Source organism: Dama dama, chromosome 30 (genome assembly GCF_033118175.1).
Source record: "Dama dama isolate Ldn47 chromosome 30, ASM3311817v1, whole genome shotgun sequence".
Classification (NCBI taxonomy): Eukaryota; Metazoa; Chordata; class Mammalia; order Artiodactyla; family Cervidae; genus Dama; species Dama dama.
In genome coordinates, this window is record NC_083710.1 from 46,916,815 (window position 1) to 46,940,113 (window position 23,299).

The 23,299-nt window shown below is 39.6% G+C and overlaps 1 protein-coding gene and 1 non-coding gene across 2 annotated transcripts in view; one reads left to right on the forward strand and one right to left on the reverse strand.

The window, feature by feature from the left end:
* The window catches only part of KLHL1 (kelch like family member 1), a 481,913-nt gene that overhangs the window by 201,094 nt on the left and 257,520 nt on the right, over positions 1–23,299 (reverse strand). The window lies entirely within an intron of this gene.
* On the forward strand, positions 11,072–11,153 carry TRNAG-GCC (transfer RNA glycine (anticodon GCC)). The gene has a single exon. It is a non-coding gene; the product is annotated as a tRNA-Gly (tRNA).

Sequence of the window (23,299 nt, forward strand, 5' to 3'; positions counted from 1 at the left end):
GCAGCCCTGAAAGCCACCCTGGTTGTTGTTTGTGCTTATAGAGATGGTGTCTGAACAGTAGGCAATGAGACTACTAACAAGACTTGGTTTATAGTATTGTCTGTAGCAGTCCCACTGGTTATCAGGTCCAGTTAACCTCCCTTATGAGGTTGTCACCTCCTCTCTTCCCACTGAGTCTGGAGATGAATTAGAGAGCCTTGCCAGCTTTTACAAAGACCTTCAGGCCGGCTTTTAAAAATAAACAAATCTGGGAGTTAGGCCAAGGTCTCCCTGTCCCCAGAGATGAGCCACATGTTAGGGTCAGGGTTTAATGGGGGTGATTGGAGGATAATGTACTTTTTTGGCCTTTTGTATAGGACAGCACAGGTGACTTTGATGCCTGAGTCCCCTGGCACCCGATGGGGGAACAGATAATGCTCTCTGGGTTTCGTTCTAAAGCCACAACCACTGGGAGGACTCTTGTTCAGTCCTGGCTAAGAGTGGATCCTTTTGGAACTCTCTATCTTCTATTATTATGGATCCCATTAAGGTATGCACTATTGGTATGAATGTGTTTTCTATGTGCACTCCTGCTCACCTTTGTTCTCAAGCCTTACTGGGAATTGCTCCAGTTAAGACTGTCTTAGTGAGACATAGGGATGACTATGAACCAATCCAGCTATCAATGTCTAATGCCACTGTCTCCCTAAAGCAATAGCAGATGAGGAGGGTAGGAAAGAAATACCTAGTTATTTCTAAGCTTAAGGAAACCAAATTCCTCTGTGAGACTATTTCTCCATTCAATAGTCCTATCTGGCCTGCATGAAAGCCTTTAAGATTCACCACTTGTTGAAGGCAATCCAATACTGTAATCAAGACAATAACTGGCATGGTGAGTGTCATAGAAGCTATTGTTTGAGCTAAAATAATGCAGCAGTTGATGTAAGTGCCTTCATCAGCATCATTCTGCACCAAGATGATCAGGTTCAGTTTTCTTTTATGCGAAATGGGATTCACGACAACTTTACCTCTACAAGGCTACTGAAATCCCCTGGCTACTGCCTGCCATCTATTGATATGTCATGATCTAGAAAAACTATCTGCTCCAAGAGGGAGGATTAGCCTTTCTCTTTATCGGTGATATCTTCCTGGTGAGTTGAGAACAAGGGTCATGCCCAACAGGGGCTGGAAAACCTACTGCCCATATATGGCAAAACAGATGACATGCACAAGTTTTAAGAACTTGCAACTTAAGTAAAATTCCTGGGTAAAATTTGGGAAGAAGCATGATATCTCATTTAGAGGAGAGGACTGCCAAGAATTTGACCCTTTGTCCTGACAGATGGGAGGGGAATTTGGGGAGAATGGATACATGTATATGTATGGCTAAGTCCCTTTGTTGTTCACCTGAAACTATCGCAACATTGTTAACTGACTATATCCCAATACAAAATAAAACATTTTAAGAAAAGGAGACCCAGTAATTGGTAGATCTATTTGGTTACTGAGGCTCTTACATTCCCCATGAAGAAGATCTGATGCTACTTATCTCCTGGATTACTAAAAAGGCCACTGGCTCTGAGTGGGGCCCTGAACAATAGGATAGGTGCTCCATCAAGCTACTTAGCTTGCTCTTTCCTGGGACCCTCCCCCCGCCAACTCACATTTGCCTTTAGAGTTAAAAATCACACCAACCTCTCAGTTTATCAGTTAGAACCTACCCTTTAGTCTTGTGGACCCATAGGCTCCTAGAGGTGGCTAAAAGGTAAACATCTTTTGAGAGGCAATTATTGACCTGTTATTGGGCCTGGGAGGCTAGTGGCCACAAGATTCATAGTTCTAAAGTAGTATTACATTTGGAAATTCCAATCATGCCATGGGTCTGAAAAGAGACTTCAATTTGCCTGATAGAGGAGGTTCAAGTTTTCTCTGGTGAAGCACAAATGGTAATTTCTGGCCCAGCTGCTGTCCCATAACTCCAATAGTAGGTCCCAGGAGTGCTCCCCTGCCTCTGAAGAGAAAATACTCTCCACTAGTCCAATGGGGATTCAGACACAGTGACTTCCTGAAACCTTGCATGGGACTGATTTACTGATGTCTCTTTCCAGTTAAGTTCTACTAGGATGGAAGAAAGTGTGGCTGCAATCCAATTGTAGAGAGCTCTGTCAGTTACTGAATGAAGTGAAGGAGATGTGGAACAATGGGCAGAGCTTCATGGTTTTCCAGGCCACCACAAAATGTGCCATGTTACAATTTCAAAGAGTGTGGCTAATGGTCTGCTTGTTTAGTTGAGACTGGCAAGCATCAGACTGGTGTATAAATAAGCCTTGTGACCCTTTCCTTGAGGAAAAGAGATTTAGGTAAATCTAGATATTACTAATAAGCTTTTTTACTAAATCTATAGATGCTCACCTCTACACTAAAACAGGGAGAAGAACCAATGAGCAGAGCAGGACTGTCAGCTAAACACGGAGAATGAGTTAGTTGTTCTCTTTCCCAGAGCAAATAGATTAATTGGGATCTATGGAGGACAGCCATGGAAATTCAGATTGCATCCAAACTGGGCCTGTAGACTGTCACTGCTGTCAGAAGGTGCCACAACAGCATGGAAAAGCTATCCTACCTAACAGATAAATCATATGGGCCTTCTTATCCTATCTGGAGAGGTCTCGCTCAACTTTGAGTGTAGTTGATACTTTCTCCCAGTTTGACTTAACCATTCCTGCTTGCACATTCCCCTGACTTAGGCCAAACCATCCAAAACCTACTTGTTGCTGTTTAGTCACTAAGTCATGTCTGACTCTTTTATAGCTGTCAGGGTCCTCTGTCCATGGGATTTCCCAGGCAAGAATACTGGAGTGGGTTACCCTTTCCTTCTCCAGGTGGTCCTCCCAACCCAGGGATCGAACACCCATCTTCAGCATTGGCAAGTGGATTCTTTACCACTGAGCCTCCTGGGAAGACCCAAGCCCTGATAGCCAAAGTTTATATCCTGTTCAGTTTCCATTGTTGTTGTTCAGTCGCTCAGTCATGTCTGGCTCTTTGAAACCCCATGGACTGCAATACACCAGGCTCCCCTGTCCTTCACCATCTCCTGGAGTTTTCTCAAGCTGATGTCCAATGAGTCAGTGATGCCATCCAACCGTCTTGTCCTCTGTCATTCCCTTCTCCTCCTGCCTTCAATTGTTCTCAGCATCAGGATCTTTTCCAATGAGTTGATTCTTCCCATCAGATGGCCAAAGTATTGGAGCTTCAACTTCAGCATCAGTCCTTCCAATGAATATTCAGGGTTGATTTCCTTTAGGATTGACTGGCTTGATCTCCTTGCAGTCCAAGGGACTCTCAAGAGTCTTTTCCAACACCACAGTTCAAAAGCATCTGTTCTTGGGTGCTCAACTTTCCTTATGAAACTCTCAAATCCATACATGACTACTGGAAAAAGCATAGCTTTGACTAGATGGACTTTTGCGGCAAAGTAATATCTCTGCTTTTTAATACTGTCTAGTTTTGTCATAGCTTTTCTTCCAAGGAGCAAATGTCTTTTAATTTCATGGCTGCAATCACTACCTGCAGTGATTTTGGAGCCAAAGAAAATAAATTCTGTCATTGTTTCCCTATCTATTTACCATGAAGTGATGGGACCAGATGAAATGATTTTTGTCTTTCGAATATTGAGTTTTAAGCCAGCTTTTTCACTCAGCTTTTTTACCTTTATCAAGAGGCTATTTAATTCCACTTCACTTCTGCCATTAGGGTGGTATCAACTGCATATCTGAGGTTATTGATATTTCTCCTGGCAATCTTGATTCCTGCTTATGCTTCATCCAGACTGACATTTTACATGATGTACTCTACATATAAGTTAAAATAAGCAGGGTGACAATAACTGCCCTGACTTACTCCTTACCCAATTTTGAGCCAGCCCATTGTTCCATGTCTGGTTCTAAATGTTGCTTCTTGACCTGCATACAGAAGGCAGGTAAGGTGGCTGGTATTCCCATTGCTTTAAGAATTTTCCACTGTTTGTTGTGATCCACAAAGTCAAAGGTTTTTGTGTAGTCAATAAAGCAAAAACACAAGTTTTTCTTAAATTCTCTTATTTTTTCTATGAGCCAATGGATGTTGGCAATTTGATCTCTGGTTCCTCTGCCTTTTATTAATCCAGTTTGTACATCTTTAAGTTCTAGGTTCATGTACTGTTGAAACCTAACTTGATGAATTTTGAGCATTACTTTGCTAGCATATGAAATGAGTGCAATAGTGCAGTAGTTTCAGTTCTTTCTCTTTGCCCTTTTTTTGGGATTTAAATGAAAACTGTCCTTTTCCAGTCTTGTGACCACTGTTAAGTTTTCCAAATTTGCTGGCATATTGAGTGCAGCACTTTCACAGCATCATCTTTTAGGATTTGAAACAGCTCAGTTGGAATTCCATCACCTCTACTAGCTTTTCTTGTAGCAATGCTTCCTAAGGCCCCCTTGAGTTTGCAATCCAGGATGTCTGGCTCTAGGGAGTGACCATACCTTCATGGTTATCTGGGTCATTAAAATCTTTTTATATAGTTCTTCTATGTATCCTTACCACCTCTTCTTAATATCTTCCAGTGGCTATTACATCTGATAAAAACCCTGGATCTGTAGCCCACATCAATGGGTCTAATTGGAGTACATGATATACTCAACATGTTGCCTGTCATTTCCCAAGCCATGGGGTGAGGGTGGGGGGTTCATTGTTTTAATGGAAAATAAAAGGATGGGTTCAAGTGGTTTATGGGAAAGGACAAGATAATGCCAGTCACTTTATTTCAAATAAATGCACTCCTTTTACAATTGCAGACACTTCAGTCTTTATGGAGTTTTCCTGTAAGAGTTTCCCATCCACTTCATCCCTGTTCCAAAGATTCAATAGATTGTCAGCGAGGATTGCTATTAAACTACACGACTTTAAAGAAAGTGAAAGTGAAGTCATTCAGTTGTGTCTGACTTTGCGACCCCATGGACTGTAACCTACAAGGTTCCTCTGTCCATGGGATTTTCCAGGCAAGAGTACTGGAGTGGGTTGCCATTTCCTGCTCCAGGAGATCTTCCCAACCCAGGGATTGAACCCAGGTCTCCCTCATTGCAGGCAGACTCTTTACGTCTGAGCCATGAGGGAAGGCACAAGACTTGAGAGACAAAAATCCCTTCCTCCTGAGTTGACCACGCAGATGCAGAAGATGAGTTTTTGCCTATGGTTACCTCCATTTTGACTCACTACCTTTCCACTCTTAGCCCTTCCTATTCTCCTACTCTTTGACCCACTACTCAATAAAATACAGGAGTCTTCTGCTGCAGGTTCCTTGGTAATGAGTGAGAGAAACTCCCCCATCTGTGCTGATCCACAGCTGGATCAGTACCTCACCTGGTGCCATTCTGTGGCGGATAGTTGAGAGGAAGCACCACTTTTGGTCTCTTTCTTGCACTGTCAGAGTAAATGAATAAAGACTTTTAAAAATTACTATTGGATAATTGTTTTACAATGTTGTGTTAATTTCTGCTGTACAGTGAAGTGAATCAGCTATATGTACAGATAGATCAGTGGAAACAGTGGCTGACTTTATTTTTGGGGTCTCTAAAATCACTTCAAATGGTGATTGCAGCCATGAAATTAAAAGACACTTACTCCTTGGAAGGAAAGTTATGACCAACCTAGATAGCATATTAAAAAGCAGGGACATTATTTTTCCAACAAAGGTCCATCTAGTCAAGGCTATGATTTTTCCAGTGGTCATATATGAATGTGAGAGTTGGACCATAAAGAAAGCCGAGTACAGGAGAATTGATGCTTTTGAACTATGGTGTTGGAGAAGACTCTTGACCATCTCTTGGGCTGCAAGACGATCCAACCAGTCCATCCTAAAGGAAATCAGTCCTGAATATTCATTGGAAGGACTGATGTTGAAGCTGAAACTCCGATATTTTGGCCACCTGATGTGAAAAACTGACTTATTAAAAAGACCCTGATGCTGGGAAAGATTGAAGGCAGGAGGAGAAGGGGACAACAGAGGATGAGATGGTTAGATGGCATCACCAACTCAATGGACGGGAGTTTGAGTAAACTCCGGGAGTTGGTGATGGACGGGGAGGCCTGGCGTGCTGGGGTTCATGGGGTCGCAAAGAGTCGGACACGATTGAGCTACTGAACTGAACTGAACTGAACACATAGGTCCCTCCTTCTTGGACTTCCCTCCCACCACTCCCCAAAGCCTGTCACCCAGAGCATCAGACTGAGCTTCCTGCGCATTGTAGCAGGTTTCCCCTAATTATGTATTTGACACGTGGTAGTGTATATATTTTGATCCTAGTCTCCCATTTTGTCCCATTCTCCCTTTCCCTCACTGTGTCCACATGTCTGTTCTCTACTTCTGCATCTTTATTCCTGCCTTGAAAATATTTTGTTATTTTCAGTTTCTCTCTTTGTCTTAATTTATTGATCATCTTGACATCTGGTTGGCCTTGAATATATTGAACTCCCACAAATTCTTTTTTTTTTTTTTTCCTCACTTATTATTTAGTTCATTTTATTTTAATTCCTTCTAACTACTGCATGGACTTCCCTGGTAGTTCAGTGGTAAAGAATCTGCCTCCCAGTGTAGGAGGTGTGGGTTAAATCCCTGGCTAGGGAAGATCCCCTAGAGAAGGAAATGGTTACCCACTCCAGTATTCATGCCTGGGAAAACCCATGGACAGAGGAGCCTGGCAGGCTAAAGTCCATGAGGTTCCATAGAGTTGGACACAACTTAGCTACTAATCAGCAAACAAGATACAGTTCTTAATCTTGTGAGTACTCTTATAATAGATTTGGATTATGCAACATGCAAAAAAAGTTTTATATTTTTTATGAAGCATTTTTATATAAAGTACTGAAACCAAGCAGTGTCTTGTGGGTATCCCAGACATGAAAGCCTTTCTGTTCTCCATTTCTTATAGGCAAGACTCCAGCCACTATAATCTTCCATGAGTAATAAAAAGTGGATTTGACTAACAGTTGGGCATTCCCAAGTAGTGCAGTGGTAAAGAATCTGCCTGTCAATGTGGGGGACATGAGTTTGATACCTGAGTCAGAAAAAAAAACCCTGGAGTAGAAAATGGCAACCCCCTCCAGTATTCTTGACTGGAAAATCCCATGCACAGAGGAGTTTAGTGGGCTACAATCCTTGGGATTTCAAAGAGTTGGACATGGTTGAGAACATACAGTCTTCTCTTCTCTGCTAATCATGGAAGGAGCAGCCAAGAAATCACCCAAGAAAACACTAAAGAGACAAAGAAGCTCATCAAGGTTAGGAGAACATCAAGTTCTCTAGGGTTGACAGTGTTTTGAGGCAGAAGTCCAGTGTCTATCCCCTTGCTGGCAAAGCACTGAAGCTTTTCTTTTCTATTTCACCCAAGTGTACAGCACAGGGGTGCAGAGAGGCCAAGCTTTTGGGCATAAGATCACATTTTGAATACTTGACATGTCCTAATGCTCTTAATTCACAGTGGCTATTTTTGATGTTTACTCAGTAACCACCTGTGCTTCTCTGTTACTGCAAATTAAAAATAATTGCAAGATGATTGACCATATTATGAATTTGCAGCAATATGAAATGCTTTTGGTTGAATTACTACATCTACACATATTACCATTGGCCTTCTAGTAATTTTTACTGGATTCCACTAAAATTCAGAGTAACATCTGAATTGGCTGTAAGATAAAGCACAAAGGGTTATATTTAGAGAAATAACTGAAAAAAAAAAGAAGTTTCTAACACTAGATAATGAGAGAGGGAGAAATTGTAACATCATAGGCCAGTAAACAAAGGATCAAATTATATAGATTATGATATCTAATCTTTATGTATGAAGAAATGAAACTAATGAGAGTTAAAACGAAGTGTCAAAGCTCCCACAATTACAAGTGGTAGCTAAATGACTAAAATTTTTTTATCCTGTTTCAATGGAAAAGAAATGCACACATAACTGATGAGGAGAGTGGAATCCTGTCAATTGGAAAAGGTATTAGAGGAGAAAGCCTGAACTTCTTATGAACCCCAGCTTCTTATAAACCCTTCTCTTCAACATTGCACAGGAGTCTGTTCTCCCTTGTTTTGAAAACAAAATAATAAAAGAACCACACCAAACATAAGCAAAGAAAGCAACAGAGCTGTTTTGTTCACTTTAATTCCTTCCCTCACAAATAATCATTGGCTCTAGGTTAAATACCACAGTCAAATCTCAGTACCATTTGGGTAGAGAAGTAAAAATTCTGATGCAGCAAGAAACAGCATTCACATCAAAGTCATTTTAAGATCTGGTAAGGATATGAATGAAACCAAGAAGACATAGGTGGAAAGATTGATCTTGAGGGTTTTAGGCAAGGATGGAGGAATATAAAAATGAAGATAAAAAGAAATTTATATATGAAGTCTACTCACTCATACTTAGGATTCAGTATAATCCTCAAATCATACTGACTAGGAACTGGTTTTTATAGTGGACATGCGGCTTCTTGGGGAGAACAGTGGTAAAGAAACAGCCTGCCAATGCAGGAGGCACAAAAGACATGAGTTCGATCACTGGTTTGGAAAACCCCTTGGAGTAGGAAATGGTAACCCACTCCAGTGTTCTTTCTTGTGAAATGAAAATATCTCTTGCCATATCAATAAATAAGAAATGTCATAGCCATCAGTGATTCCTGGCCACCAAATGTGAATGAAAGTGAAAGTCGCTCAGCTGTGTCCGACTCTTTGCAACCCCATGGACTATACAGTCCATGGGATTCTCCAGGCCAGAATACTGGAGTGGGTATTTTCCCTTCTCCGGGGGAAATGCGAATGAGGGCTCCTCAAACAGAGATCCAGCAGGTGCCCACAGTGATTGCTGAGAAGCTGGGGAACTGTAAGAAGCAGCCACCTGCCACTACTTAAGGTGAACAAATACACAGGATTTGGTCCCAAATAGCTGAGGTACATATAAAAGAAATCAATTCAGTGAGCCCAGAGGCTTGCATCTTCCCATACAATTATAAATTCCTTAATTGGATAGCTTATCTTTGGTGTTTAGACTGCCTGCCCACTTTGCTGCAAAACTGTGTATACCCTGATGCCTCATCCAGCTTCCTTGGAACAGTTTTCTTATAGCTACTGAGATGCTGTCTCCAGGCTTGGAGTCCTAAACATTCCCACCAAATAAAATAGCACTCTATTTTTAGGTTGTAGCTATATATCTTAGTTGACACCTGGAAACTCCCATGGACAAAGGAGCCTGGTGGGCTGCAGTTCATGGAATTAAAAAAGAGTCAGACAAGACTGAGCATGCATGCATGACGATAACGGTAGATGTTAAACTGAAGCCTGTAGATATTATGTGCAAGTGTAAATGAGCTCAATGTACTAGACTTTCATTAGCATAATATTGAGGAATAGAACAGAAGTTCAGAGTGAAGTGAAGATATTAGAATGGATTATCTGGAAACAACTGGAAATACCTTCATTGCATGCTCCTTGGGAAAGCTCAATGAATGATGCTGAAAGGGTACCATAATGTTAAGAAGGTCAGGTTTAGGACTGGGAAATGTTGTTACCTCCCTGGAGTCTAATATTCCAGAATGGAAGAATCTAGATGGCAGCAGTTAATCATCAGTGGCAAGCGGGTTGGTTAGTCGCTAAGTTGTGTTCGGCTCTTTTGCAACACTGTGGACTATAGACTGCCAGGCTTCTCTGTCCATGGGATTTCCCAGGCAAGAATACTTGAGTGGGTTATCATTCCCTTCTCCAGGGGATCTTCTCGATCCAAGGATCGAACCCATGTCTCCTGCATTGCAGGCGGATTTTTTACCACTGAGTCACCAGGGAAGCACTGCCCAGAGGCAAGATGGATATAACAAAAATAAAAGCAGGGGGGCCTGAGTGGCATTTAGATCACCTAGATCCATAGGTATCTATGGAATTCATCTTAAAGTCCTAGAGTGAGTGAGATTTCTTCATTTGAATAAATGAAAGCTAATATTAGTCACTGCAATAGAAAATTCTATTAACAGCTCTACTTACAATTTGTAGATCAGTGTACATTCACAGACTCTGAATATGTTAATTTAATGGGGATAATAAGATTCTTTGAGAAGTATATACAATGAATATAGACACAAGTGTATGTAACAAACTTCCCTCTGATTATACCCCAAAGGGATCTTCAGATTTTGCTAAGAGTACATGTGCACTGAGAAGAGGTAACCTAACATCTTTAAAGACTGTTTGATTTGGGATGACACTGAAACGCTATGGTGGTTCTCTTGTTATAGTGGGACCCATAGAGACTGCACAATAAATTGAGTTTCATAGTGAAGTTTTGTCTCAGTGCAGGTATAATGGTTCCATAAACCATCTCTGTGATTACCTCCAGAGAAATTAAAAAAATAATAATAATAACTGAGATATACTAACAGCTGGAAGAGCTCTCTCTTTGATTTCCTGAAGTGTTAGAACAAGTGATTCTCAAATTGTTGCATATCTCAGAATCTCCTGATTCTGGCAAGGCTGGCTACACTTTGTGAGGCACAAGGCAAAGTGAAGATATACAAACTCTTGTTCAAAGAGCAGGAGAAAAGGCTCTATAAGGTACATACTAAGCTTTTTCTTTTCTTCCAGAACATTTCTTTTGATTTTTCATGGTGCTTTTTACTTGCTATTTAATGTCATTCTGTGGGCTTCCCTCATAGCTCAGTTGGTAAAGTGCCTGCAATGCAGAAGACCTGGGTTCGATTCCTGGGTTGGGAAGATCCCCTGGAGAAGGAAATGGCAATCCACTCCAGTATTCTTGCCTGGAAAATCCCATGGGCAGAGGAGCCTTGCAGGCTACAATCCACGGTGTTGCAAGAGTCAGACATGGCTTAGCAACTAAACCACCACCACCAATGTCATTCTAAATAAAGAAACCTTTAAACTACTGGGCTTCCCTTGTGGCTCAGCTGGTAAACAATGCCTGCAATGCAGGAGACCTGGGTTCAATCCCTGGGTTGGGAAGATCCCCTGGAGAAGGGAAAGGTTACGCACTCCAGTATTCTGGTCTGGAGAATTCCAGACGAGGTGGCCGAGTGGTTAAGGCGATGGACTGCCAATCCATTGTGCTCTGCACGTGTGGGTTTGAATCCCATCCTCATCAAATGTAGGTTTTTCTTAGGTGACTTCTCTGGTGGCTTAGATGGTAAAGCATCTGCCTACAATATGGAAGATCTGGATTCGATCCCTGGGTCAGGAAGATCCTCTGGAGAGGGAAATGGAAACCCACTCCATTAATCTTGCCTGGCAAATCCCATGGATGGAGGAGTCTGGTAGGCTACAGTCCATGGGGTTGCAAAGAGTTGGACACGACTGAGTGACTTCACTTTCTTTCTTTCTTTCTTTAAACTACTAGCATGAATTTTACTCTTCATCTTTATTTTTCATAATGCTAGTTTTAAATGTCTATAACAGATAATTTAAAGCACATGAAGAAGCACCAAAAGCACCAATCTGTATTCTGTGGTTGCTCTCTGAAGAGTGCCCAGAGCTGGCCAGAAGAAACAGGGGCTTGAAGCTTGGAAGGAGAAAGACTGTATCCCCTCAGGCATGGAGCCACCGTAAGGTGGTGCTTCCAGGTATGGGAAGACTCTCACAGTGGCCTGAGGCATTAGTATCTAGCCATGGACTTGACAAATGTTTTTCTCTGAATTCTCATTATCAAGAAAGAACATAGAGTTTGTCTTTATATAATAAAAGTGGCAGTATGTTTTAATAATCTTGTAGCTCTTGTTGCAATGTGATTATATTCTTTGCCCTGAAATAGTCTACAAAAACTGGCTTAAAACTCAACTTTCAAAAAACAAAGATCATGGCATCTGGTCCTATCACTTCATGACAAATAGATGGGGAAACAGTGGAAACAGTGACAGACTTTATTTTCTTGGGCTCCAAAATCACTGCAGATGGTGACTGCAGCCATGAAATTAAAAGACATTCGTTCCTTGGAAGAAAAGCTATGAAAGCTATGAAAGCTCCTTGGAAGAAAACGTACACAGCGTGTCAAAAACAGAGACATTACCAACAAAGGTCTGTCCAGTCAAAGCTATGGTTTTTCTATAGCTTTGGAAAAGTATTGAAAGTATCCATACAGTCATGTATGGATGTGAGAGTTGGACCATAAAGAAAGCTGAGCACCAAAGAACTGATGCTTTTGAACTGTGGTGTTGGAAAAGACACCTGAGGGTCCCTTGGATAGAGAAAGAGATCAAACCCATCAATCCTAAAGGAAATGAGTCCTGAATATTCATTGGAAGGACTGATGCTGAAGCTGAATCTCCAATACTTTGGCCACCTGATAAGAACTGACTCATTGAAAAAGACCCTGATGCTGGGAAAGATTGAAGGCAGGAGGAGAAGGGGATAACACAGGATGAGATGGTTGGATGGCATCACCAACTCAATGGATACAAGTTAAAGCAAGATCCAGGAGTTGGTGATGGACAGGGAAGCCTGGTGTGCTGTGGTCCTTGGTGTCACAAAGAGTTGGACATGACTGATTGACTTAAATGAACTGAACCGAGTCTACAAAAACTTTGCTTTCCTGACATTCCATGAGACATCAAAGAAATCCACTCTATTGATATTGTATATTATCATGATAATTAACTTCAGTGAACAGGAAGTGGTGAGTATTCTACATAACTTAGCAAAACACATGTATGCCAGAAGTTGAGACATGAAACCCTATGAGGTTTTGAGGATTTGCTGCATCTGTAGACTTTTCAATAACCTCATGATCTAGATAGTAATGGGAGAACCAACCAGCCAGTGAAAATGAGGCACAGAATTTATTAGGTTCCTTTGGATTTTTAAGGCATATAAGAATATGATTCAAATATATTTGTTGTTCAAATCTATTCAGGCTATTGATTTCTAATGGGGCTAGTATATGCAAGTCTGAGTTGTTGGGTAAGTTTCCATGCCATTTGTGATATAGGATTGAAAATTAGTCCTGGGAGTGGATAAGAATTGGGGGAAGAGAACTAATGGATAAGAATGTGGGGAAGAGAACTAGCACGTGTCAGTGGTTAAAACCATGGCTCAAACTTCTTAAAGTTTTATAGCAAGGCTACACTCTGTAAGGGGGCTTCCTAGGTTGAGCTAGTGGTAAAGAACACGTCTACCAAGGAAAGGTATGTAGGCAACACAGGTTCAATCCCTGGGTCAGAAAGATCCCCTGGAGAAAGGCATGGCAACCCACTCCAGTATTCTTGCCTGTAGAATCCTATGGACAGAGAAGCCTGGTGGGCTACAGTCCATAGGGTCGCAAAGGATCGGACATGACTGAGGCAACTTATCATGCGTGCATGCGTGCGCACACACACAAGCAAACACACACACACACACACTGTCTCTGTAAATAAGACTTGCTTTAGGTTTGAAAAAGAAAACAGCTATTGGAGCACTTTTGGGCTCACGTGGTAACCGAAGTTCTTATCATGGAACATCCAGTGACTGAAAATTCTTTGATGTTAATAAATCCATTGGATAATGATGTGAAGTAGGCATCGAACCCAGCCATTGCAATTATTAAATGGAAGCATTGTCTTCCAACCAGGCTCAAATAGGTCTATATGTCACTGGTAACTACTTTCCTCTGCTCAAATGGGGTTCCTTACAATAAATTATGGGGAAAAAAAAAGAAAGATTCAGTTCTAGTTTAGAAAAGGATTGGCATGCTATGCTGGTGCTAACCAAGAACATGATGAAAGAAAATCCTTGTCATAGTCAAAGCTATGAATAGTACACTTGGATGTATTCAGTTCAGTTCAGTCATTCAATCGTGTCCGACTCTTAGAAAACTGATAAACCACAGCACGCCAGGCCTCCCTGTCCATCACCAACTCCCAGAGTTCACACAAACCCTTGTCCATCAAGTCGGTGATGCCATTCAACCATCTCATCCTCAGTCATCCCCTTCTCCTCCTCCCCTCAATCTTTCACAACACCAGGGCCTTTTCAAATGAGTCAGCTTTTCTCATCAGGTGGCCAAAGTATTGGAGTTGCAGCTTCAACATTAGTCCTTCCAGTGAACGCTTAAGATTGATCTCCTTTAGGATGGCCTGGTTGGATCTCCTTGCAGTCCAAGGGATGCTCAAGAGTCTTCTCCAACACCACAGTTCAAAAGTATCAATTCTTCGGTGCTCAGCTTTCTTTATAGTCCAACTCTCACATCCATACAAGACCACTGGAAAAAAGATAGCTTTGACTAGAGGAACTTTGTTGGCAAACAAAGTCTCTGCTTTTTAATATGCTGTCTAGGTTGGTCATAACTTCCCTTCCAAGGAATATGTGTGTTTTAATTTCATGGCTGCAATCACCATCTGGAGTGATCTTGAACCCAGAAAAATAAAGTCAGCCACTGTTTCCATTGTTTCCCCATCTATTTGCCATGAAGTGATGGGACTGGATGCCATGATCTTAGTTTTCTGAATGTTGAGCTTTAAGCCAAAGTTTTTACTTTCCTCTTTCATTTTCATCAAGAGGCTTTTTAGTTCATCTTCACTTTCTGCCATAAGGGTGGTGTCATCTGCATATCTGAGGTTATTGATATTTCTCCTGGCAATCTTGATTCCAACTTGTGCTTCCTACAGCCCAGCGTTTTGTATGATGTACTCTGCATATAAGTTAAATCAGCAGTGTGACAATATACAGCCTTGACGTACTCTTTTTCCAATTTGAAACCAGTCTGTTGTTGCATGTCCAGTTCTAACTGTTGCTTCTTAATCTGCATACAGATTACTCAAGAGGCAGGTCAGGTGGTCTGGTATTCCCATCTCTTTCAGAATTTTCCACAGTTTATTGTGATCCACACAGTCAAAGGCTTTGGCAGTCAATAAAGCAGAAATAGGTGTTTTTCTGGACCTCTCTTTCTTTTTTGATAATCCAGCAGATGTTGGCAATTTGATCTCTGGTTCTTCTGCCTTTTCTAAAACCAGCTTCAACATCTGGAAGTTCACAGTTCACGTATTGCTGAAGCCTGGCTTGGAGAATTTTGAGCATTACTTTATTAACGTGTGAGATGAGTACAATTGTGTGGTAGTTTGAACATTCTTTGGGATTGCCTTTCTTTGAGATTGGAATGAAAACTGACCTTTTCCAGTCTTTGTGGCCACTGCTGAGTTTTCCAAGTTGCTGGCCTATTGAGTGCAGCACTTTCACAGCATCATCTTTCAGGATTTGAAATAGCTCAAATGGTATTCCATCACCTCCACTAGCTTTGTTCGTAGTGATGCTTCCTAAGGCCCACTTGACTTCACATTCCAGGATGTCTGGCTCTAGGTGAGTGATCACACCACTGTGATTATCTGGGTCATGAAGATATTTTTTGTACAGTTTTGTGTATTCTTGCCACCTCTTCTGAATATCTTCTGCTTCTGTTAGGTCCATAACATTTCTGTTCTTTATTGTGCCCATCTTTGCATGAAGTGTTCCCTTGGTATCTCTAATTTTCTTGAACAGATCTCTAGTCTTTCCCATTCTGTTGTTTTCCTCTATTTCTTTGCACTGATTGTTAAGGAAGGTTTTCTTATCTCCCCTTGCTATTCTTTGGAATGCTCCATTCAAATGGGTATATCTTTCTCTTTCTCCTCTGCTTTTCACTTCCCTTCTTTTCACAGCTATTTGTAAGGCCTACTTAGACAACCATTTTGCTTTTTTGCATTTCTTTTTCTTGGGGATGGTCTTGATTCCTGTCTCCTGTACAATGTCACAAACCTCCATCCATAGTTCATCAGGCACTCTGTCTGTCAGATCTAGTCCCTTAAATCTATTTCTCACTTCCGCTGTATAGTCATAAGGGATTTGATTTAGGTCATACTTGAATGGTCTAGTGGTTTTCCATACTTTCATCAATTTCAGTCTGAATCTGGCAATAAGGAGTTCATGATCCGAGCCACAGTCAGCTCCTGGTCTTGTTTTTGCTGACTGTATAGAGCTTCTCCATCTTTGGCTGCAAAGAATATAATCAATCTGATTTCGGTGTTGACCATCTGGTGATGTCCATGTGTAAGGTCTTCTCTTGTGTTGTTGGAAGAGGGTGTTTGCTACGACCAGTGCATTCTCTTGGCATAACTCTATTAGCCTTTGCCCTGCTTCATTCCGTACTCCAAGGCCAAATTTGCCTGTTACTCCAGGTGTTTCTTGACTTCCTACTTTTGCATTTGAGTCCCCTATACATGGACCACAGCCTTGTCTAACTCAATGAAACTAAGCCATGCCATGTGGGTCCACCCAAGATGGCTGGGTCATGATGGAGAGGTCTGACAGAATATGGTCCACTGGAGAAGGGAATGGAAAACCACTTCAGTATTCTTGCCTTGAGAACCCTATGAACAGTATGAAAAGGCAAAAAGATAGGACACTGAAAGATGAACTCCCAAGGTCTGTAGGTGTGCAATATGCTACTGAAGATTGGTGGAGAAATAATCCAGAAAGAATGAAGGGATGGAGCTAAAGCAAAAACAACACCTGGTTCTGAATGGGACTGGTGATGGAAGCAGGGTTCAATGCTGTAAAAAGCAATATTGCATAGGAACCTGGAATGTTAGGTCCATGAATCAAGGCAAATTGGAAGTGATCAAACAGGAGATGACAAGAGTGAACTTCGACATTCTAGGCATTATGTCTACTACTGTGGGCAGGAATCCCTTAGAAGAATGGAGTAGCCACCATAGTCAACAAGAGTCCAAAATGCAGTACTTGGATGCAATCTCAAAAACGACAGAAAGATCTGTTTGTTTCCAAGGCAAACCATTCAATATCATGATAATCCAAGCCTATGCCCCGACCAATAACACTGAAGAAGCTGACGTTGATCGGTTCTATGAAGACCTACAAGACCTTCTAGAACTAACTTGGATGTATACTTTGTATGAAAAGAGAGAAGTCTAGATTGTACATGGCCTTCTGAGCACAGGAAAACAGCTTAGCTGGCTGATAAGAGGTCTGAAAGGAACAAAAGGGAAAGATCAGTGGCAAAGAAATCTGGGGTAATCTTATGTTAATAGAGCTGTTGGAGTGATCATAAAATAAGGATCTTTCTTTAATGCTCAACATAAAACATACATTACAGAGGAGTCTCTCAATAACCAGGTAGACAGTTACTTGTGTCATGTACACCAGCTATCATCTTTCCTTAGCCATTGTGTTCCTACAATGGGCCCATAAAGAGATCACCAATATAGCAAGGATGGAAGTTATGCCCAGGCCTGAAACTATGAACTGTCTCTCAACAACTTTGATCTAGCTCTGACTTCCTAATACAGTACAATTCTTTGGGGAAGACCAGCTAACCAGCAGATGAATGTGAATTACATAGGTCCCATTCTATGTTGCAGGTGACAGAATTTAATCTTTCCTGAAACAGCAACATGTTCTATACTTAGATTTACCTTCTTTGCCCATCAATATCACTTAATGGTGTAGGGAATTCCTAATTCATTGATATAGTATGATTGACAACATTATGCATAGGCTTTTGAACACAAGATTCATTGGTCTTATTATATCACTGTTTTGTTTACATATTTAAATGCCTAACTGTGAAAACAGAAAAACAAATGAAAGCATGCATCATTAGAAAATTGTCTACAGCAATAAAGATAAGTGCTATTAGTATTTTTCTCACCATGTCAAGCACTTTACTCATATTTTCTTATTTGATCTTATTTATGCACAGAAGTAATGAGACTCACAGAGAATAGGAAATGTATTCAAAGACATGCATATAGATGCTAATTTAAATCTAGAATTATATATCTTTTTATGGCATGAAACTCCTTTATTTTCTATTGGCGTATAGTTGATTAAAAATCTTGTGATTGCTTCAGGTGGACAACAAAGAACTCAACCACACATACAGAATGGCGTATATTTAACCCATTCCTCTTTGCATGTAACTTTGTTTCTTGTTATGATATTAAGTTATCAAGGACTAAAGTAGGCAGGGATTTCCCTGCTGGCTCAGATGGTAAACGCGTCTGCCTACAATTCGAGAGATCCAGGTTCAATCCCTGGGTTGGGAAGATCCCCTAGAGAAGGAAATGGCAACCCACTCCAGTACTCTTACCTGGAAAATCCCATGGATAGAGGAGCCTGGTAGGTTACAGTCCATGGGGTCGCAAAGAGTTGGTCACAACTGAGCTACTTCACTTTTACTTTCAAAATAGGCAGACAAATTTCCATGAAAGAGTTAGCCAATGAATTAAACATAGTAAAAGAAGAACTGCAACAAATTAGAAAGATAGAATTGTGTATAGAATGCTTGGGATACAATAATAATTCTGATCAAGGGTAAACAGACGACAGATTTTGGAAGACCAAAAGAAAACAAAGTAGACTAAACAGAGTGAGATCAGGTACAAGTGACTTAATGACAACTTAAATTTTGACACCAATTTACAGTTTGATAGTCAAATAAATTGAAAATACCTTTGGCAGAAATGGAGAACATTCAGAAAAACTTAACATCTGACAAAGTACAAGTTTTTACATGACTCACTATTGAAGAGATAAAGCACACTATATGGGAAATATTAATACGTGGCAGGAAGCTAGAAATGTAAGTGCATGAAAAGGTAAATCTTGGATAGACAAGATCCGAAGTCATTTTAATTGGAGAATTGAATTTCTTTTGTGGTTTGGCCAATATGGTTGATCTAAGGAAAAGGAAGAAAAGATATATCTATGAGACAGCATATTAAAAAGCAGAAACATTACTTTGCTGACAAAGGTCCGTCTAGTCAAAGCTATGGTTTTTCCAGTAGTCATGTATGGATGTGAGAGTTGGAGTAAAAAGAAAGTTGAACAATGAAGAATTGGTGCTTTTGAACTGTGATGTTGGAGAAGACTCTTAAGAGTCCCTTGGACTGCAAGGATATCAAACTGGTCAATCCTAGAAGAAATCAATCTTGAATAGTCATTGGAAGGACTGATGCTGAAGCTGAAATTCCAATACTTTGGCTAACTGTTGTGAAGAGCTGACTCAGGAAGGACCCTGATGCTGGGAAAGATTGAAGGTAGAAGGAGAAGGGGAGGACAGAGGATGAGATGATTCCATGGATATGAGTCTGAGCAAGCTCCAGGAGTTGGTGATGGACAGGAAAGCATGGCTTGCTAAAGTCCATGGGGTCGCAAAGAGTAGGACATGACTAAGCGACTGAACTGAACTGATGAGACAGAGAAGGCAAGTGAAAGAAAATGTTAAGGAGAGTTTAATTAGGAAAACTAAAATTTGCAGTAAGTTCAAAGGGAAAGAAAACAGAAAAACCCATAGATTTGCCATTAGTTTCCTTAAAGAGCATTTCCAGTCAATCGGTAGGTAAAAAACCTGACTGTAGAAATTGAAAGCCTGAATGAATGTAATGCTAGCAGAAACAAAATATGTTTTGGAGAACTACAACACTGAAAAGACAGAATTCAATACCATAATTTTATAATATTTATTGTTTGCAAAGTTAAGACTCATCCTTGACTAAATCCTTGATAATTATTTCAAAGTCTGGAACAACCTAGGTACTCAAAATATCTCTTAGAATAAATGCATATAATGACCCTCTTCCAAAGCAGATGGAAGAGTCTTTGAGAAGAAACTGAATGCAATCATGAAAAGAAAACTCAGATGGGCATAATGAAAATGCAAAAGCAAATGAAAGACTGTAAAATAAAATGCTTCTTACACAAGAAAGATTAATAGTGATAACTGTAAGCAAAAATTCAAAAAAACTAGTCAATATGTTAATACAGTTCCCTGGACTTTAGTTTTGAGAATTCATTATTAGACATATATAGAATTTTAAAGGATGGGGGGTGAAAAAATATGAAAGTACACAGACCAACACAGAAATAAAATTGAGAGAAGAGGTATGATACTGATAACACAGTATAAAGAGGATATAGATCATATCTGAAAATGTACAGCTGAAACATAATGTTTTGTATCAATGATCATGATATTATGTTTTTAATTTTTCATATTCATTTAAAGGAATGCTTACCACATGTTCCATGTGTTTGAAGAAAAATACTCAAAATTATCAGCAAATGCCATATTTAGTTTAGATTTAATAAAATAAATGCAACTTCTACATAGTCTTAGATTTTGATATAAAGAACAGGGATTTTTCATTTTTTAAACTGAACACTAAAAAAGGTCCTAGAAGAAATTTATGAAAAAATTAAGAAAATTTATGAAATTTATAAAAAATAAATTTTATTATTATTTCATGAGAAAGGTGCATTAGGATTAGAGTTTTGAACTTTGCTGAAATCAAGAAATATGAAATTCAAGCAACTCTTGACAAAGTTACCTTGCTTAAATTTTATGAGTCTTAACTAGGGTATTTTTAGGTATAGCTGAAATTATTGTGAAGATTCTCACCTTGAGAATAATAGGATATGAATGTTAGAAGAAATGTATATACAAAAATACAATGTATATTTCAGCTGTATTTCTATTGTATATATTTTCTTTTCAGCATCCTTACAAATCTTCAACACAGTCATTTTTCCCATCAGTGGGAAATTTCTACCAATTGAAGAAGGTGATACTATTAAAAAAAAAAAAATTCTTTGTACTCAATTCAAAGCATTCTTCTTGCATCTTATTCCCAATGGTCCTGGTACCATATGAGGACAGAACTCCATATAATAATTAAAGAACCCATAAACTATGGGTTACACATGTTAGTCTCATAATAGAAAAAAATAGTAGAAAATAAGAAAAGCCAGAAACCTGTTTGAACATCTATATTTGCCATTTGAGGAAACTCAAGCATAGAGAGTTTAAGTAAATAGTACACACTCATGCAACTAATATGTGATTGAGAAGAGCAACCAAGGATTTTAAGTCTGGCTCCAGCATTCACTATATCTGGCTACAGGCTGAACTATATTGGGTTTGATATGATCATGATCAATTATCATGTTATGATTTTTACACTTTTTGGAAGATTTACAACCTATGGTTTTTAGTTAATCTGTTCTCTATGATAGCTTGCATAACTATACTTCCTACAGTAATGGAATGCCTTACTAAAATAACTACAGTAAATAAAACTGACTATATCATGGTTATCCTGATAAAAATAAATTCACAAGGCAATTAACATTGCTATCCTTACCTTTCTTCCATTTTGAGTAAATTCACTTTGTTTCCTACCTCTAAATTGCATACAGCACACACAAGCATTTGTCTGGATTGGTTTAATTCCAACTTTGTACAGATTACTCTCATCATAAGTCTCCAAGCAATGAGGCTGACTAACTCAACAAAATATAAACATGATCAAAAGTTGGTTTTTCAAATGTGATGTGAAAATAATGTGCTTACATGAGATAACAATGTTGATAATATGGCAATGCTATTTGACTTTGATGAATTTCAATCACTTCTTTTTAATTCTGAACTCAGTTCTTAAAATTACATGAGAAGGAAGGCAGCATACACTGTAGCTTGGGACCTTTCTTCTTTATGCTCTAAATTAACCAAATTCTTGGACTGGTATCATTTATAGCTATTGATATTGAAAAGTAGATGATGATTTCTCCTTTTGGCCAATATTAAAACATTCATTTATTATTCACTCTATGACAAGCCTTTATGTCAAATTCTGGGCATTAGAGAGGAGGTAAATGTTTTGACTTCAATTGGCCTAGCCTATACAAAATCTTGGGCTCCCCTGGTGGCTTAGATAGTAAAGAATCTGCCTGCAACATAGGAGGCCTGGGTTCGAACCCTGGGTTGGGAAGATTCCCTGGAGAAGGGCATGGCAACCCACTCCAGTGTTCTTGTAAGAATCCCCATGGACAGTGGAGCCTGGTGGACTGCAGTCCATGTGGTCACAAAGAGTCAGACACAACTGAATGACTAAGCACAGTACAGCACATACAAAATCTTAAATTCCAGCCAATTCCATATCATTTGAAATAGTTGTAACTATGTAAGTATTACAGTTGTGACTTCATCCTTTAAATTTATAAGATATTAAATATGCTATTTAATATTCACAACTCAATGAGGTAGAGAGTATAATCACAGCCCTTTTAAAGGTAAGTAAAGTGAGTCACAATGAAGTTTCTTGGCTTGAATGGCTTTCCAAAGTGGTCATATTAAAAATCCAAGCAGTTGGGTTGTCCCGAGTGGCTCAGTGGTAAAAAATTGACCTGCCAATGTGGGAGACATGGCTTGGATTCCTGGTCTTGGGAGATTCCCACATGCAGCAGAGTAACTAAGCCTGTGATGCAACTACTGAAGCCTATGTACCCTAGAGCCTGTGCTCTGCAAAAGAAGTTACAGCAATGAGAAGCCCGTGAGCCACAACTAGACAGTAGCCCTGCTCTCCACACTAGAGAAAGCCCCTGCAGCAAGAAAGACTTGGCACAGCCATTAATTAAATATATATTTAATGTCAAGCAGTCTGCTTCCAAAATCCTGTTATTAATTCCATGCCGCACTATCTCCTTGCCAAAATAATCCCTGATAAGTGGCTGGGGGCAAAACACTGGAATAAGTAAGTCAAAGTTTTACAAATTTATACTGTCACAGCACCCCAGGAAATTATTTAACAAGATTGCCACACTAATCAATTAATGCCCCCAGATTAACCCAGTGTATCAAAATCTCCCAGGAAACTAAAGTAACTGGCATAAGAATCTTGATTAGCAAAGTGGCTTCACATAGTGAATTTTTAGTAGGTAAATAAAGTATGTGTTTTCTTTCCTTGTTAACATCCCAAGAGAGTTACCACTTATTAAACAGTAACTGGGGTTACACAGGATTCACTGAATAAGTACTTGACAGGACTGGACGTTTTAATTACAGAAATGAGGCTAAATCTATGACTCAAGATTCCTTGGAGAACTTTCATTAACTACAAACCATCAGAACAATTATGGAGCCCGGTCTTTGATTTCATTCAGCAAGGCAATGAAAAGGTGATTCACAAAGTAGGTTTACAGGGGCACTTGTGAGACAATGGTGTTTTTATTGTCACTTCAAGGCCCACTTGATCAACATACGGGCTGTATTTTAATATCAACATTTAATATCAATATATATTTTAATATCAATACAAAATATGTATTTTAATATCAATATCAATTTTAATATTAAAATTGTCTTATACTGGTGATATTTTTAGTGTTTTTCTTTGTTTTTTTTCTTAGTTTGCGGTTTTCCAAATTTCCTGGAATTTGTATTTTTTATTAAAAAAACTTAAAATCTCAAAATTATGTTTTTTATCATCT